The 16,100-nt window shown below is 52.0% G+C and overlaps 1 long non-coding RNA gene across 1 annotated transcript; it reads right to left on the reverse strand.

The window, feature by feature from the left end:
* Nucleotides 1–219: 219 nt before the first annotated feature.
* LOC139828172 (uncharacterized) lies at nt 220–5,443 on the reverse strand. Its single transcript, XR_011739534.1, has 3 exons — nt 5,211–5,443; nt 4,794–4,951; nt 220–672 (listed from the first exon to the last, which is right to left on the reverse strand). It is a non-coding gene; the product is annotated as an uncharacterized lncRNA (long non-coding RNA).
* Between the last annotated feature and the right edge of the window lie 10,657 nt (nt 5,444–16,100).

The following is a 16,100-nucleotide window of genomic DNA, read 5'->3' on the forward strand; positions in this document are numbered from 1 at the left end:
CGGGGGGGACTTCTTTCGAATCCCTCCTGTCCCTTGTCCACTACCTATTTCACAATCACAATAACAAACAATTGGTTAACCGTAAGTATTGGACTATAAAATCACCCAAGACACAAGTAACAACAAATCACTAAAGACACAAACAATTATACAATTGCTAAGGCACAAACAGCAAAATCACTAAAGGTACCTTTATCAAATTACTGTTCCCTTGTTTTTCTCTTTTATTTATTGTTTTCTCATTTTCCTCTTTAGTTTTTTATTTCTTTTTAATTTACCCAATTTACCAAAATGCGCAGACCCAACGCGCTGGTGTTGCCCACGTCTCGCGCAGGCAGCCTGCAAACAAACCAGACTATGAAAGTGCCTTATCTCATTGATGGGGTTTTACCCACGTCTCGAGCTGGCCCGAGGATCCGTGATCCCTTCCGGGAATTCCCCGGTGCCGGCACAAGGTCCCAGAGATCCTGGGGTCCACGGGAGGTCAGGCAGATTATCCCATCCTCGTCGCCAGAAAACGATACCGAAAAGTCGGCAAACAGACTCTCTAACACTGTTTTGAAAGTGTTAAAAAGCAGGCACTTTTATTACGGCGCGCTGGGCACTCGGGGGATCGCTCCTCTAATCCAGCGTGCGTTCCGCTTTCCTCTGGTTTTACATATCCTGGAACTCCTGAAACAGCAAAACACGCCAACCACTGTTTACAGACGTCCCGTGCTCTTTCACCAGTGCGTGCAGCCGCAACGAGAAATCTGGAATGAGCGTCTACAGAAACACATACGTATTTACCCACTTCAGAACAACGCGTTACATCAGCTGGCCGTAATGTCAGTAATCCCTCCTGGATTAACACCCTCTTTGGATGGCACCGGTGCTGACTGTTGGCAATCAGGGCAGGACATAAGAACGCTCCTGGCCTGATCCGTTGTAATTTGAAATTGTCGTTTTAACGACTTTGCATTCTGGTGAAAGAGTTTATGTGATAATTTACCTTGCTCCAAGGCTTTAGGCACAGTAAGCGGCACAGCTCGTGCATCGGCCCTCCTATTGCCTTCCACAAGAGGTCCTGGAAGGGCAGCGCGAGAGCGGATGTGCGCTGCATAAAAACCATGACGTCTATGATTTATTAGGAACCATAGCATTCTCAATTCAGCCATCAAAAGAGGATTATCCTCTTCCTTCAGAAAAGAAGCTTCCAGGCGGTTAAGTATGCCAGCTGCATAATATGAGTCAGTTACAACATTCAAAGGCTCATTACAGAACACTCAAAAGCGATCCTAACAGCTGTCAGCTCAAGAACTTGTTTGACCCTTGGTCTCCTTTTTCTACCTTGTGTTTGGAACACTGGGTATCTGAGTTTAGCCACATAATTACAACTTTACGTGAGCGACCAAAGGCATCAGTAAATACAGTCTTGTCACTTACTGGTCGTTGCTGACAGCAGCATTTGCCCTACAACGGTAAATTACCAATTTCAGCCCACAGTTTATGTTGGGGGTAATAAACTGATATGTTCCCTGCATATGTTGCCAATGCAATCTGGAAATTCACATCTTCAGTTAATTACCATTGCAAATTCTCCTTTGTTGTAGGAATAAATATACATTCAAAGTCTGTCCCATACATAGCACATAAACATTCTCTGCCTTTAATTATTGGGTTTGCATACATTTCTTTTATTATCCAAACTGTTTTCATTGGTGTGTGAGCTAGAAAAACCCATTCCAACTCTTAAAGAATCACTTAATGACTTGTCCCATTGAAACGGTACTGCAAACGGTTGGACGGTATTGGCTATGAGTGCCAGCCAAACTGGCAGCTGCAAATTGCGTCCCCATCCCTATTTTTGTTCAACAGCATCGAATACTTTCTATATGGCCTGCTGAGCTTTGTCATCCAATACCTGAGTAGACAATAAATTCAGGTCTCCTTTCAAAAGTGTAAAAAGTAGACACAGTTCCTCTGTGGCAATGCCCAAAATAGGTCGGAGCCAATTTATGGCTCCTAGCAATTTTGTAAGTCATTTAAGGTCATGATATTATGGAATTTAAGAGGTACTGGCTAAGGAATGATTTCTTGTTCTGTTATTTGCCACCCCAAATATTTCCATGGAGCAGTTTTCTGAATTTTTTCTTGTGCAATTTGTAATCTAGCCTTTTGTATAGCGTTACATAGGACTTGCATTACTTGTTGTAGTTCCTGCTCTTATAACATGACAAGCAAGATATCATCCATATAACGACAGATACAAGCTGAGGGGTACAGCTTCCTCACAGGTTGTACAGCTGCTGCAACTACTGTCTTGCAAATGGTTGGACTATTTCTCATCCCTTGTGGTGATACCACCCAATGCTATCTCTTCATAGGCTCCTCTTGATTAAGTGAAGGAACACAAAATGCAAATCTGGGGGCATCCTCAGGATGTAGCAAGGTGGCACAGGTGTCCATGCCATAATTTTGATTTCACCTTGATAATCAGAGTCAATTACTCCAGGTAAAACAAACAAACCCAATTTGGTAGTAGATGATCAACCTATTAACAAAGCATGCACACTAGGCACTAAAGGCCCCCACACTCCTCTGGGAATAAGCAATACCACAGCAGTAATTAATTATCATCACTGACGGGCTGGCAGCCAAGTCCAGCCCTGCACTTCCAGCTGTTCCAGGGAAGAGATCTCGGGTCATGAGTTTAGACTTGAATTTATTTGATGGGGGTGGGGGAAGTCCTGTCCCCCACCTCCTGGGAAGGGTTAATTGGCTCCCCCTTTACATTAATCCTTGAATGATGTTCACTCACACAGTGCTTGCCCTTTCCCCATTTTGGACGATCTCTAGGAGGTACAGCCTTCGAAGTCTGGCGTGCATACTTTGTGTAATCTTTCTTTACACGACCCAGTGTCCCACAACAAAAACAATTCGATTTCAGTTCTGTTCCCAATACTTGTAACTGTGCTGCTAAAGCAGCAGCTAGAGAGCTGGTATAATGTTCAGTTGACTTATGTTTTGACACACTCTCATATCTGCTATAGTACACCTTTCCCTATTCCCCAAATCCTGCAACACACGCTGACAATCAGCATTAGCATTCTCAAAAGCCAATTATTTTAGTAACAACTCATGCGCTGTGTCATTATCAATTTGTCTCTCCAAAGCAGTTTGCAAGCGGTCTAAAAACAGCGCATAAGGTTCCTGTGATCCTTGCAAGATTTTTGAAAAGGACGTATTGGCATCTCTCCCAACCTCCAGTAACTTCCGAACCACTTTCATTGCTAGTTTTGCTATTACACCACATATATATCTCTCTGGGTTACGCAACTTGATTATCTGGCAAAGCGTGGGCACATTCCCCAGCTAAAGGACTGCAATCAATCCATCTCATCCGATATGCATTATCAACGGTCTCTATAGTACAGTTCTCCCAAAAATCAGATAACTACTAGTCAATATACTGTATGGTTAAGATCATTTTCAACAAAGAACGCCAGTCATGTGGAGTAAGTTCGTAAGAGGAGCTTAATGCTTCAAAAATGTATAACAAATGATAAAGTAACCCCATTTTCTTTAGCTAATGTTGGTAATTCCTTTACAACATCATATGGTAGCTGCTGAAAGCCTGGAGATTGCTGTTCACAACAGATCACTGGGCATGCCGTAACCACTTTCGAGTCTCCTGTTTTCAAAGCCTCTTCTCTACATTTATCCCACATGGTTTAATTAGTGCGCACTTTCAGTTGCAAAGTAACATCCGGGGGGAATAAATCAGGCTCTTACTCTGGGTCCGTCGGGCCAGGATCAAGGGGCTTGTCAGGCGACTCCCACAAACCATCATTTGCCAAAAGTGTTCACTGTAGTGTACATGCAGGGGCTTTGTTATCAGCCAATCCTTTATCCACTACTACATCTGTGGTCAGTGCATTTTTGCCTAATCTATCTACAGGATCCCCCTCCTTCCCTGGCAAGGGAGGAGCAGAAGGTTCACAATTAGTTGCAACCCGCGCAACTACTTCCTTCTGAGTCGCTATTAAAGCAGACATAATTTTTGCCCAAGTAGATAAATATTCACAAGCAGCTTTATCTCCAGTTGCTGCCTGTTCATATAATTCTCGTTCAACTTTCTGCCATGCCTCCAACTAAAATGTTCCAGTTGTAGGAAAGTCCAGCACATGATCAGCAAGCCTTTCTTATAAAGTCATTAATCGGACTACTGGTACATTGTGATTTTGCTTTCTTAATAAAAGTTGAAGGACATCTAGGGTTTGTTTGGTTCAAGGGATAACTTCCCTCCTATGGTTCCAAATTGCTCATCTTTTCTTGCTGATGGGTGCACGCTGTGGTTTCTGTTTCCTGGCTCTGTTTCCCTGTCCTTGTTCAATTGGGCTTTGCCACCAGAACGGCTGCTGCCTTTACAGCCGCACTCAAAGTCCCTGTTCGGGTGCCATTTGTAGTGAATGTGGCACCGACTCTCTTTTAAGGTGAGACAAGAGACATTTGTTACAAACTCAGGTTTGCATTTATACTCGCTATGATGCTTGCTCAAGCATTTGCTGATTTGGTAAGTTCGTCATAACATAAGTGATATATTGGTACTGCCATAAAAGCATCGTTGTCTATACCACAAGCTACCCCCGTCATCCCCCTTGATGTATCATTCCTGTACCAATCCCTCTGTCCTCGATGTATCACGTAGCATACAGTACATGCTTCTTGTGTTATTCCACTAATGATTGTTCTCACGCTGTCAACTCTCACAGTTTCTCATAGGCCCAATGTCAGAATACTGCCACAATCACCTTTCTCCTTCCTTGAGCTCTCCTGACCTGCGGTTCCACCACTGTTGTCTTCTTTCTTGATCCCTCTTGACTCACAGGTGCCCTCCAATCCTCTTTCTCGATCACTCTTCCTCACAGGTTCGCCTCCTTCCTTACTTTTCCTTTGCACGCTGCTCCACCTGAAGAGAAACACACAGAGGACTGAGCTACATCAGCCCCAGGGCACTACAGTCAGACGGGGGCTGAATCTGGGGGCTGACACCTCCCCACACCCCACAGCGTGCCCGCCTTGCCTTGGCCCCGGCCCCTCACACAGCCCTTCCCCTCAGCTCTGCCCCTCCGCTGCAGCACAGCTTCCGCACATGCCCTGCTCAGGCTGGACCCCAGTTTCATGGGTTAGAGATATCATAGCTCAGTACAAATCCCCACGGTCCTCACCTGCTGTTTGGTGCTTGTGGAGGGTCACACTCCCTGTGCCCCAGGACACTGGCCCTGCCCGGCCCTGCGGGAGTGTCTGGAGCTGCCGCTGGCTGGTTCTCCAGCTTTAGGGTCACCCGCAGAAGCCCGCTCTCCTCAGCTCTGCACACCCATCCAGTTGCGCCGCCCAGGCAAAGTCAGCTTCACCCTCTGCTCTACACCTCACCTGCAAACAACCAACTTTCAACTGACAACTGTCCAAAACCCACCGACAAACTCTCCAAATCTCAGCCTTTCGCTTGCAACTGCTGCCTCTAGTGCATCTCACAGACAAGCCTTCAAAATCCCCTCATCCTGCAATAATACTCCAGCACTGATCACCTGCGGGAACAACTACCACAATACCAGGCAAACACCAACCAGTTCTGGCACGGAAATATCACTTTCTCCTCAAGATTCCACCCTACACCAACTGCTGACAAACACACGCTGTCCTCACCAAAGCCAAACGCTGCAACAACCAGCGACAACTCAAATTTGCGTGGGCGGTGCAAAATTGCAGGGGTGAGCTAACGCAGAGCTGGGCTTGAAAGCTGCAGAGTGTGCACCCTGTGCTATAACGTGGCGAGCTACTGCCATTCTGCCTTCTCCCTGGGAGAAGCGCGTGAGCAGAGGCTGCTTCAAGGCACGATGGGAACGGTTTGGTTCTCCGGGTCTCTCAGGGCGAGAGCGATAAATGTGATCTGTGGCGTGGCGCAGGAACTTCCCGTACACTTGCTCCTCCATTCGGTCTCGGGTGCTGCAAGAGAGGGAGCGAGAGATTCAGGGCAAGATTGACAACCTCGGCGTCCCCGTCCCAGCCACGGGTCACCCAAACCTGCAGACATCCCGGGAGGCCCCCTAAGATTTACACTCCCCTATGCCCCACCCTTGAAGCCTGGACATCGCCAGAACCATAGAGCAAGTATTTCTTGAGGAGGCACCCAAAGGGTCCGTGTTCTCTTTCAGGCAGATGCTAGCGCAAGATTGCAAATCATCTCACAGCTACCAGGAAGGTAAAAAATAACGTCTTGAAATGGGAAAGGAACAGGTATTGTTTCTCTTCATCACCTCCCTCATTGCCACGTTATCAAGGTCTCCCGCAATGTTCCACAGGAAACTTGAAGCTTGGAATTCCTGGTATTCTGAACCTGGGCAAGAAAGGAAGAAAAGCATGAGACTGATCATAAAGAGGGTGGCTGCTCGTAACATGGAAAGAGCAGTAACAAGGTAAAAAGATATCACTTTTCCTTAGAGAGCTCTCAAAGCTGCCTGTTAAGGACAAGAAAAACAAACTTGTGACGGACCATTACTTAAAATCCAAGGCCCAGGAAGCGATCTAATGTACATTGAAACGCGGGCCACGAGACAGTGGAAGTGCCACGAGCTGAGACTGAAGGGACAGAGGATGAATTTCCAAAGAAGTTTAGGTTTCGATGTCAAAACGGAAAATTCTACGTCATTAAAATATAATGCAAAAGTCAGTGTAAAATCAAGTAAGGCAACGACTCCAAATGAACTCCCAGGCGCTTCAGTCACTCAGCAGATCAAAAATGCGGATCATTTCTCACCTGCCCACCTCCCAAACCCCAGCCTATGTCCCCTGCTTCCAGCTTACCTGAGCCCAGATTAAAGGAGGATTTCAGAGGCCATGCCAAGTTCTGCTGCTCCTCGTTCGGGTTGCCAGTCTTCCTCCTCGCTCTGGAATTGCAGGTCAACCGCCTTCCTGTTCTTCTTTGATTGACGCTGAGCTGCCGCGTTACCCGCTGCCGTCTGAGCGGATCTCGGGGAGCCTCTGGAACCGCCAGAGCGCTCCCCCCACCAACATTCTCTTGCCTTGTTTTCGGGGTTCCTCTTCACCAGCTGAGGCGCCCTCCCACCCCCCGCCGCCCTCTTACCTTTTTCTAGAGGTCTCTTGAGCCACCAGCAAGCTCCCCCGCACCTTCCCTCAGCGATCTTGGCCCGCCAGAGGCCTGCCCCTCGTCAGCCTCCTCCCCTTTTCCTGGGTGCTGCTTGAACCACTGGTGGGCTCCCCTCCACCATCCTCTCGTCCTTTGTAGGGGAGTCTCGTGACTCACCAGAGCGCTCTCCGCCGTTGCCTTGCTGGGGTTATTGACACCGCTTGACTTGCCAGAGCGCTCCCCCTCGCAGTTCTCTTGTTGGATTTCTTGGGACCTTTTGAACCATTGGAACAACGGGAATGCTCCCCCCCACTGTGACCTTGCCTTTCTTCAGTGCCATCTTGACGTGCTGGAGCACTTCCCCGCGCCGTCCTCTTGCCTTTTACTGGGGAGTCTCTTGAATATCCACAGCACTCCCCCCTGCCATCCTTTACCAGATTTTTTGACACTTCTTGACATCTCGGAGTGCTCTCACTCACCCTTGTCTTGCCTATTTTCAGGGCGCTCCTGTCCCGCTGGATGCTCCTCCCTGCTGTCCTATTGCCAGATTGAGAATTCTCGACCTGTCCCAGCGCTACCCCACCGTCCTTCTGCCTTCTAACTGGGAAGTCACTTGAAGAACTGGAGCACTCCCCCCTGCTGTCCTCTTGCCTTTCTTCACTGAGATTTTGGCCTGCCAGAGCACTCCTCCCTGTTGTCCTCTCACTGGATTTCTTGGGACCTCTTGACCCACTGGGTTTCTCCTCCTGCTGTCCTTTTGCCTTTCTTTAGTACAATCTCAGCCTGCTGGAGCGCTCCCCCTCGCCGTCCTCCTGCTGGATTTCTTGGAACCTCTTGACCCCTTAGGGCGTTCCCCCTGCCACCCTCTTGTGGTTTTTGGGGGAGTCTTGTGATCAACCAGGCCGTTTCCCCCCACCATCCTCTTCCCCTTTTCCTGGGTGCTTCTTGATCCACCAGAGTGCTCTCAAAGCTGCCTGTTACCATCCTCTAACCATTCTCTTGCCTTTTTTGGTGGAGTCTTGTGACTCACCGGAGCGTTCTCCACCATTGTCTTGCTGGATTTGTTGACATCGCTTGACCTGCCGGAGCGCTCCCCCTCACAGTTCTCTTCCTGGATATCTTGGGACATTTTGAACCACTGGGGGGCTCCCACCCGCCATCCTCTTACCGCATTTATTGAGACGTCCTGATCTGCCAGAGCGTTCCCCCTCGCCGTCCTCTTGCTGGATTTCTTGGGATGCCTTAAACAACTGTGGGGCTCCCACCCACCATCCTCTAACCGCATTTATCGAGATTTCCTGATCTGCTGGAGCGCTCCCCCTTGCCGTCCTCTTGCTGGATTTCTTGGGATCTCTTGGACCACTGGGGGGGCTCCCACCCCCCATCCTCTTACCGCATTTATTGAGACTTCCTGATCTGCTGGATTGCTCTCCCCCTGGCCTTCCTCTTGCACTTTTTTGGGGGAGTCTTCTTCACACATCCGAGCGCTCTCCCTCACCCTTGTCTTGCCTCTAGTCAGGGCGCTCTTCTCCCGCTGGAACGCTCCTCCCCGCCATCCTATTGCCAGACTGAGAATTCTTGACCTGCCGCAGTCCTGCCCCGCCATGCTCCTGCCTTCTGCCTGGGAAGTCACTTGAAGAACTGGAGCGCTCTCCCCCGCTGTCCTCTTGCCTTTCCTCAGTGGGATTTTGGCCTGCTAAAGAGCTCCTCCCTGTCGTCCTCTTGCTGGATTTCTTGGGACTTCTTGACCCATTAGGGCGTTCCCCCTGCCACCCTCTTGTGGTTTTTGGGGGAGTCTTGTGACCAACCAGGCCGTTTCCCCCCACCATCCTCTTCCCCTTTTCCTGGGTGCTTCTTGATCCACCAGAGTGCTCCCCTGCACCATTCTTTTGCCTTTTTTGGGAGAGTCTTGTGACTCGCCGGAGAGTTCTCCACCATTGTCTTGCTGGATTTCTTGACATCGCTTGACCTGCCGGAGCGCTCCCCCTCGCAGTTCTCTTGCTGGATTTCTTGGGACGTCTTAAACAACTGAGGGGCTCACACCCACCATCCTCTAACTGCATTTATCGAGATTTCCTGATCTGCCGGAGCGCTCGCCCCTGCTGTCCTCTTGCTGGGTTTCTTGGGACCTCTTGACCCACACGAGCTCTCCTCCCCACCGTCTTCTTGCCGGACTTATTGAGACTTCTTGACCCGCCAGAGTGTTCCCCCTCATCATCCTCCTGCCTTTTTCTGGGGATTCTCTTCAACAACTGAAGAGCTCCCCCGCACTGTCCTCTTCCCTTTTTTCTGGGTGATTCGTGAATCACCGGTGAGCTTCTCCTTACCACCCTCTTGGGCTTTTTTCAGAGCAACCTTGACCCATCAGAGCACCCCCTCACCGTCCTCTTGCCAGATGTACTGAGGGTTCTTCATCTGCCACAGCGCTCCCCCACGCCATCCTCTTGCTGGATTTCCTGGAACCTTGTGAACCACTGGGGGGCTCCCACCCACCATCCTTTTACCGCATTTATTGAGACGTCCTGATCTGCCAGAGCGCTCCCCCTTGCCGTCCTCTTGCTGGATTTCTTGGGATCTCTTGGACCACTGGGGGGGCTCCCACCCGCCATCCTCTTACCGCATTTATCGAGACTTCCTGATCTGCTGGAGCGCTCCCCCTCGCCGTCCTCTTGCTGGATTTCTTGGGTCCTCTTGACCCATTAGGGCGTTCCCCCTGCCACCCTCTTGTGTTTTCTGGGGGAGTCTTGTGACCAACCAGAGTGCTCCCCCCCACCATCTTCTTCCCCTTTTCCTGAGTGCTTCTTGATCCACCAGAGTGCTCCCCTGCACCATTCTCTTGCCTTTTTTGGGGGGAATCTTGTGATTCACCGGAGCGTTTTCCACCATTGTCTTGCTGGATTTCTTGACACCGCTTGACCTGTTGGAGCGCTCACCCTCACAGTTCTCTTGCTGGATATCTTGGGACCTCTTGAACCACTGGGGAGCTCCCACCTGCCACCTTCTTACCGCATTTATTGAGACTTCCTGATCTGCTGGATTGCTCTCCCCACCGGCCTTCCTCTTGCACTTTTTGGGGGAGTCTTCTTGACACGTCCGAGTGCTCTCCCTCACCCTCGTCTTGCCTCTAGTCAGGGCGCTCTTCTCCCGCTGGAACGCTCCTCCCCGCCATCCTATTGCCAGACTGAGAATTCTTGACCTGCCGCAGTCCTGCCCCGCCATGCTCCTGCCTTCTGCCTGGGAAGTCACTTGAAGAACTGGAGCGCTCTCCCCCGCTGTCCTCTTGCCTTTCCTCAGTGGGATTTTGGCCTGCTAAAGAGCTCCTCCCTGTCGTCCTCTTGCTGGATTTCTCGGTACCTCTTGACCCACTGGGTCTCTCCTCCTGCCGTCCTTTTGCCTTTCCTTAGTACATTCTTGGTCTGCTGGAGTGCTCCCCCCCACCATCCTCTTGCTGGATTTCTCGGGACCCCTTGTCCCATATAGGACATTCCCCGCCACCACCATCCTGGTGTGTTTTTTAGGAGAGTCTTGTGATCGACCAGAGCGCTCCCCCCTTGACATCCTCTTCCCCTTTTTCTGGGTGACTTTTGAACCACTGGTGAACTCTCCCCCATCATCCTCTTGCCACATATATTGAGACTTGTTGATCCGCCAGAGCGCTTCCCCCACTGTCCTCTTGCCAGATTTACTGATACCTCTTGTCCTGTCAGAGCGCTCCCTCTCGCAGTCCTCTTTGTTCAGTTTGTAGGGTAGGAGGGGGGATCTCTGATTACAGAAAGGTCCCTTTGTTCTAGGAGACATTCCCTTGCTCCATGCTTCAGGTTGCCCATCTTCCCTCTCATTTTCAATATGCACGTCCATCACCTTCCTCCTCTTCTTTCTTGATCCCTCGACTCCCGCATGAACTCAAATCCTCTTTCTTGATCACTCTTTCTCGTAAGTTCACAACCTTACTTTCCTTTCTTGCTTTCGCCTTTGTGAGCTGCTCCACCCAAACCGAAATGCCCTGAAGACAGAAATACACCCACCCCAAGCCCGTACAGTCACATAGGGGGTGAGTCCGCTCGCTGACGCATCCCCACATCCCACAGCAAGCCCACCTTGCCTTGGCCCCGGCCCCCCGCACAGGCCTTCCCACCAACCCAGCCCCTCCGTAGCAGCACAGTTTCCCAGCATGCACCCCACAAAGACTTTCTTTGCCAGTCACCCCTGGCACTTACAGCAACACACCACATCAGCATCAAGAGCCCTGGGAGTGGAGAGCTGGCCAGGCCCTCACCCCGGCAGGATCCTCTTCCCCCTCCTTTAGCTGATGGCAGACAGACAAGACACCTCCCAAGAGGTGTCCAGTCCTCTCTCTCAACCACTCATGAGTACAAAAGCCCAGCCTCTACTCACCCACCCCGCCTCCCAAAACCCCACCAGCAGCCCCTGGTCCCAGCTGAACAGCAGCCAGTGCTGAAGATCTGGCTCGTGTTGTCGGACACAACCTTCCCATGGATGTCTGGGCCCCTGAGCAGTTTCCAGGGGTGGGAGGGCGCAGTCCTGATTACAGGGAGGTCCCTGTCCCAAGGGGGACATTTTCTTCCTCCTCACTCCTGAGTCGCAGCTCCATCACCTTCCTCCTCTTCTTTCTTGATCCCTCCTGACTCGCAGCTCTACCACCGTCATCTTCTTTCTTGATCCCTGTTGACTTGCAGATGCACTCCAATCCTCTTTCTTGATCGCTCTTCCTCGTAGGTTCACCACCTTCCTCTTCTTTCTTGCTTTCGCCTTTGCGAGCTGCTCCACCCGAACAGAGATGCACAGAAAACAAAAGTATACCCACCCCAGGCCCGTACAGTCACACGAGGGGGCGAGTCCGGTCGCTGACGCATCCCCACACCCCACCACAAGGCCACCTTGCCTTGGCCCCGGCCCCCCGCACAGGCCTTCCCACCAACCCAGCCCCTCCGTAGCAGCACAGTTTCCCAGCATACACCCCACCACAAGTCCACCTTGCCTTGGCCCCGGCCCCCCGCACAGGCCTTCCCACCAACCCAGCCCCTCCGTAGCAGCACAGTTTCCCAGCATGCACCCCACAAAGACTTTCTTTGCCAGTCACCCCTGGCACTTACAGCAACACACCACACCAGCATCAAGAGCCCTGGGAGTGGAGAGCTGGCCAGGCCCTCACCCCGGCAGGATCCTCTTCCCCCTCCTTTACCTGCTGGCAGACAGACACCTCCCAAGGGATGACCACCCTGCTCCCTTAACTGCTCCCAAGTCCAAGAGCCCAGCCCCTGCTCACCACCCCCACCTCCCAAAACACAGCCAACAGCCCCTGCTCCCATTTTACCACTTTACCCCCGAGCACGGTTTCTAGGGGTGGGAGGGGGACGCACTAATCACAGATCGTTCCCTGTGCTTAAGGATACATTCTCCTTCTCGCTGGCTCAGCCTGCCCATCTTCCTCCTCACTCTTGACTCGTAGCTCCAATCCTCTTTCGTGATCGCTCTTCTGTGTCAGTACACGGAAGACCGGGCACATGAGAAACTGCAAGAGTCAACAGCATGAGAACAAGCATTAGTGGAAAAATACAAGAACAAAGGACTGTATGCTATGTGATACATCAAGGACAGAGGAGTTGATACAGGATTGATGCATCAAGGACAGAGGGACAGCTTGTGATAGACAAAAAAGGTGTTTATGGCAGTGACTTTGGTGGGAACACAAAACACATCACTTATGTAATGACTAACTTAGCTAATCAACAAATGCTTGAGCAAGCATCATAGCGAGTATAAACGCAAGCCTGATTTGTAATAAACATCTCTCATTGCACCTTAAAAGAGAGTCCGTACCGCATTCGCTACAAATGGCGCCCTGGAACAGGGACTTTCAGCGTGCCTATAAAGGCAGTAGCCGCTCTGGTAGCGAAGCCCAATCGAACCAGGAAACAGGACCGGGAACCAGGACAGTGCACGCCCACCACCAACGAAAGGTGAGCGATTGGGAACCATGGGAGGGAAGTTATCCCTTAAGCAAAGACAAACCCTGGATGTCCTTCAACATGCGCTACAAACGCAAAATCAGGATGTATCAGGGGTCTGATTGGTGAGTTTATTAGAATGGATTGCTAATCATGTGCTAGACTTTCCTACAACTGGTACATTTCAGTTGGAGACATGGCACAAAGATGAATGAGAATTATATGAACAGGTAACGACTGGAGATAAAGCTGCTTGCAAAATATTCATCTACTTGGGGAAAAATTATGACTACTAAGATACAGGATACAGGACTGATACATCAGGGACAGAGGGACAGCTTACTATAGAAAAAAATGCGTATATGGCAGTTACATCGCTCATGTCATGTCTAACTTAGCTAAAGAGCAAATGCTTGAGCAAGCATCATAGCGAGTATAAATGCAAACCTGAGTTTGTAATAAATGTCTCTCATGGCACCTTACCGTGAGTCCACGCCAGATTCGCTACACTCTTCCTCATAGGTTCACCACCTTCCTCTCCTTCCTTGCTTTTCCTTTGCACGCTGCTCCACCTGAAGAGAAACACACAGAGGACTGAGCTACACCAGCCCAAGGGCACTACAATCAGACAGGGGCTGAGTCCGGGGGCTGACACCTCCCCACACCCCACAACGAGCCCACCTTGCCTTGGCCCCGGCCCCTCGCACATGCCTTAGAGATATCATAGCTCAGTACAAATCCCCACAGTCCTCACCTGCTGTTTGGTGCTTGCGGAGGGTCACACTCCCTGTGCCCCAGGGCACTGGCCCTACACGGCCAAGCTCGGCAGCGGGACTGTCTGGAGCTGCCGCTGGCTGGTTCTCCAGCTTTAGGGTCACCCGCAGAAGCCCGCTCTCCTCAGCTCTGCACACCCATCCAGTTGCGCCGCCCAGGCAAAGTCAGCTTCACCCTCTGCTCTACACCTCACCTGCAAACAACCAACTCTTCAACTGACAACTGTCCAAAACCCACCGACAAACTCTCCACACCTCAGCCTTTCGTTTGCAACTGCTGCCTCTAGTGCATCTCACAGACAAGCCTTCAAAATCCCCTCATCCTGCAATAACACTCCAGCACTGATCACCTGCGGGAACAACTACCACAATACCATGCAAACACCAACCACTTCTGGCACGGAAATATCACTTTCTCCTCAAGATTCCACCCTACACCAACTGCTGACAAACACACGCTGTCCTCACCAAAGCCAAACGCTGCAACAACCAGCGACAACTCAAATTTGCGTGGGCGGTGCAAAATTGCAGGGGTGAGCTAATGCAGAGCTGGGCTTGAAAGCTGCAGAGTGTACACCCTGTTGTTTAACGTGGCGAGTCACTCCCATTCTGCCTTCTCCCTGGGAGAAGCGCATGAGCAGAGGTTGCTTCAAGGCACGATGAGAACGGTTCGGTTCTCCGGGTCTCGGAGGCGAGAGTAATAAATGTGGTCTGTGTCGTGGCGCAGGAACTTCCCATCCACTTGCTTCTCCATTCAGTCTGGTGCTGCAAGAGAGGGAGAGAAAGAAAAAGTTAGGACCGAGTTAACAACCTCATCATCCCTGACCCCTAACCTGCAGGAATCCTAGGAGGCCTGATATAAGTTTTGCTCATCTCCCTGTCTTTGCTGGAATACTTTACTGTATAAATTTCTGTCATCAACATTCTCTTAACCGATCTGATGTGTTCATAGTTCCTAGCCCAGCATCCTTTCCTCAAAGTACCTCAGCATTTCCCTTTGAAACCACACCTTAGTGCCATCCCGTCCCAGAGCTACCTCAGCATTTCCCACTGCAGCCTCTGCGATGCCATCTCCTCCCTGAGGTACCTCAGCCTTTACCACCAAAACCTCTCTCCCTTCCGTCCTCTCCTTTAAGTCCCTCACCCTTTCCCGCCAAAGCCTCCCCCGATGTCATCACCTCCCTGAGGTACCTCAGCCTTTCTCGTCAAAGCCTCCCCCAATATCATCCCCTCCCTGAGGTACCTCAGCCATTCCCGTCAAAGCCTCCCCCGATATCATCCCCTTCCCGAGGTAGCTCAGCCTTTCCTGTCAAAACCTCCCCCGATATCATCCCCACCCCGAGGTACCTCAGCCTTTCCTGTCAAAGCCTCCCCCGATATCATCCCCACCCCGAGGTACCTCAGCCTTTCCTGTCAAAGCCTCCCCCGATATCATCCCCTCCCCGAGGTACCTCAGCCTTTCCTGTCAAAACCTCCCCCGATATCATCCCCTTCCCGAGGTACCTCAGCCTTTCCTGTCAAAGCCTCCCCCGATATCATCCCCACCCCGAGGTACCTCAGCCTTTCCTGTCAAAGCCTCCCCCGATATCATCCCCTCCCCGAGGTACCTCAGCTTTTCCCACCTAAGCTCCTCCCGCGCCGTCCCGCCCTCAGGTTCCTCCGCCGCTCCCTCCGTTCCCGGCCCCCCCCGCCCCTCGCGCCCCCCCTTGGCGCTCCCGACCCGCCGCTGCCCCCTCCCGCTCGCTTTCCTCCCTCTGTCCTGTGTCACTACGGGGGCTCCCCCCTCCGCCCCACGGCCCCGCCCGAGCCCCGCGCAGCGCTCAGCGCGGGGCTCCCTTCCCTCACAGCCGCCCGCGTGTTTCCCCCTCGCCCCGGCCTGGGGCCGCGCTGTTGCGGCTGGCTGCCCCTCGCCTTCCTCCTTCCGAAACCAGCCCGTCTGTCACCCTCCAGCCTCGCCCCTCAGCCGGTCCCGGGCCGTCCCCGTCCAGTCTCCCCACTGTCCGCCCGCCCCTCGCTCACCGCCGGCCCCGCCATTCCTCCCGCGCTGCTCCAGCCGCCGCACCGCCGGCACGCGCTCCGCGGCCCGCGCACTTACGCAGCGTGTCCCCGCCCATCCCGCGCAGGAGCCAATCCCGTCCGCGTCCGCCACCGGGCTGCGCCCCCCCCCCCCGCCTCCGCGCCCGGCACTGGCCCCCCCTGCCCCTCGCCTCCCTTCCGGAGCCACCGGCG

This window comes from Patagioenas fasciata, chromosome 6, assembly GCF_037038585.1.
Source record: "Patagioenas fasciata isolate bPatFas1 chromosome 6, bPatFas1.hap1, whole genome shotgun sequence".
Lineage (NCBI taxonomy): Eukaryota > Metazoa > Chordata > Aves > Columbiformes > Columbidae > Patagioenas > Patagioenas fasciata.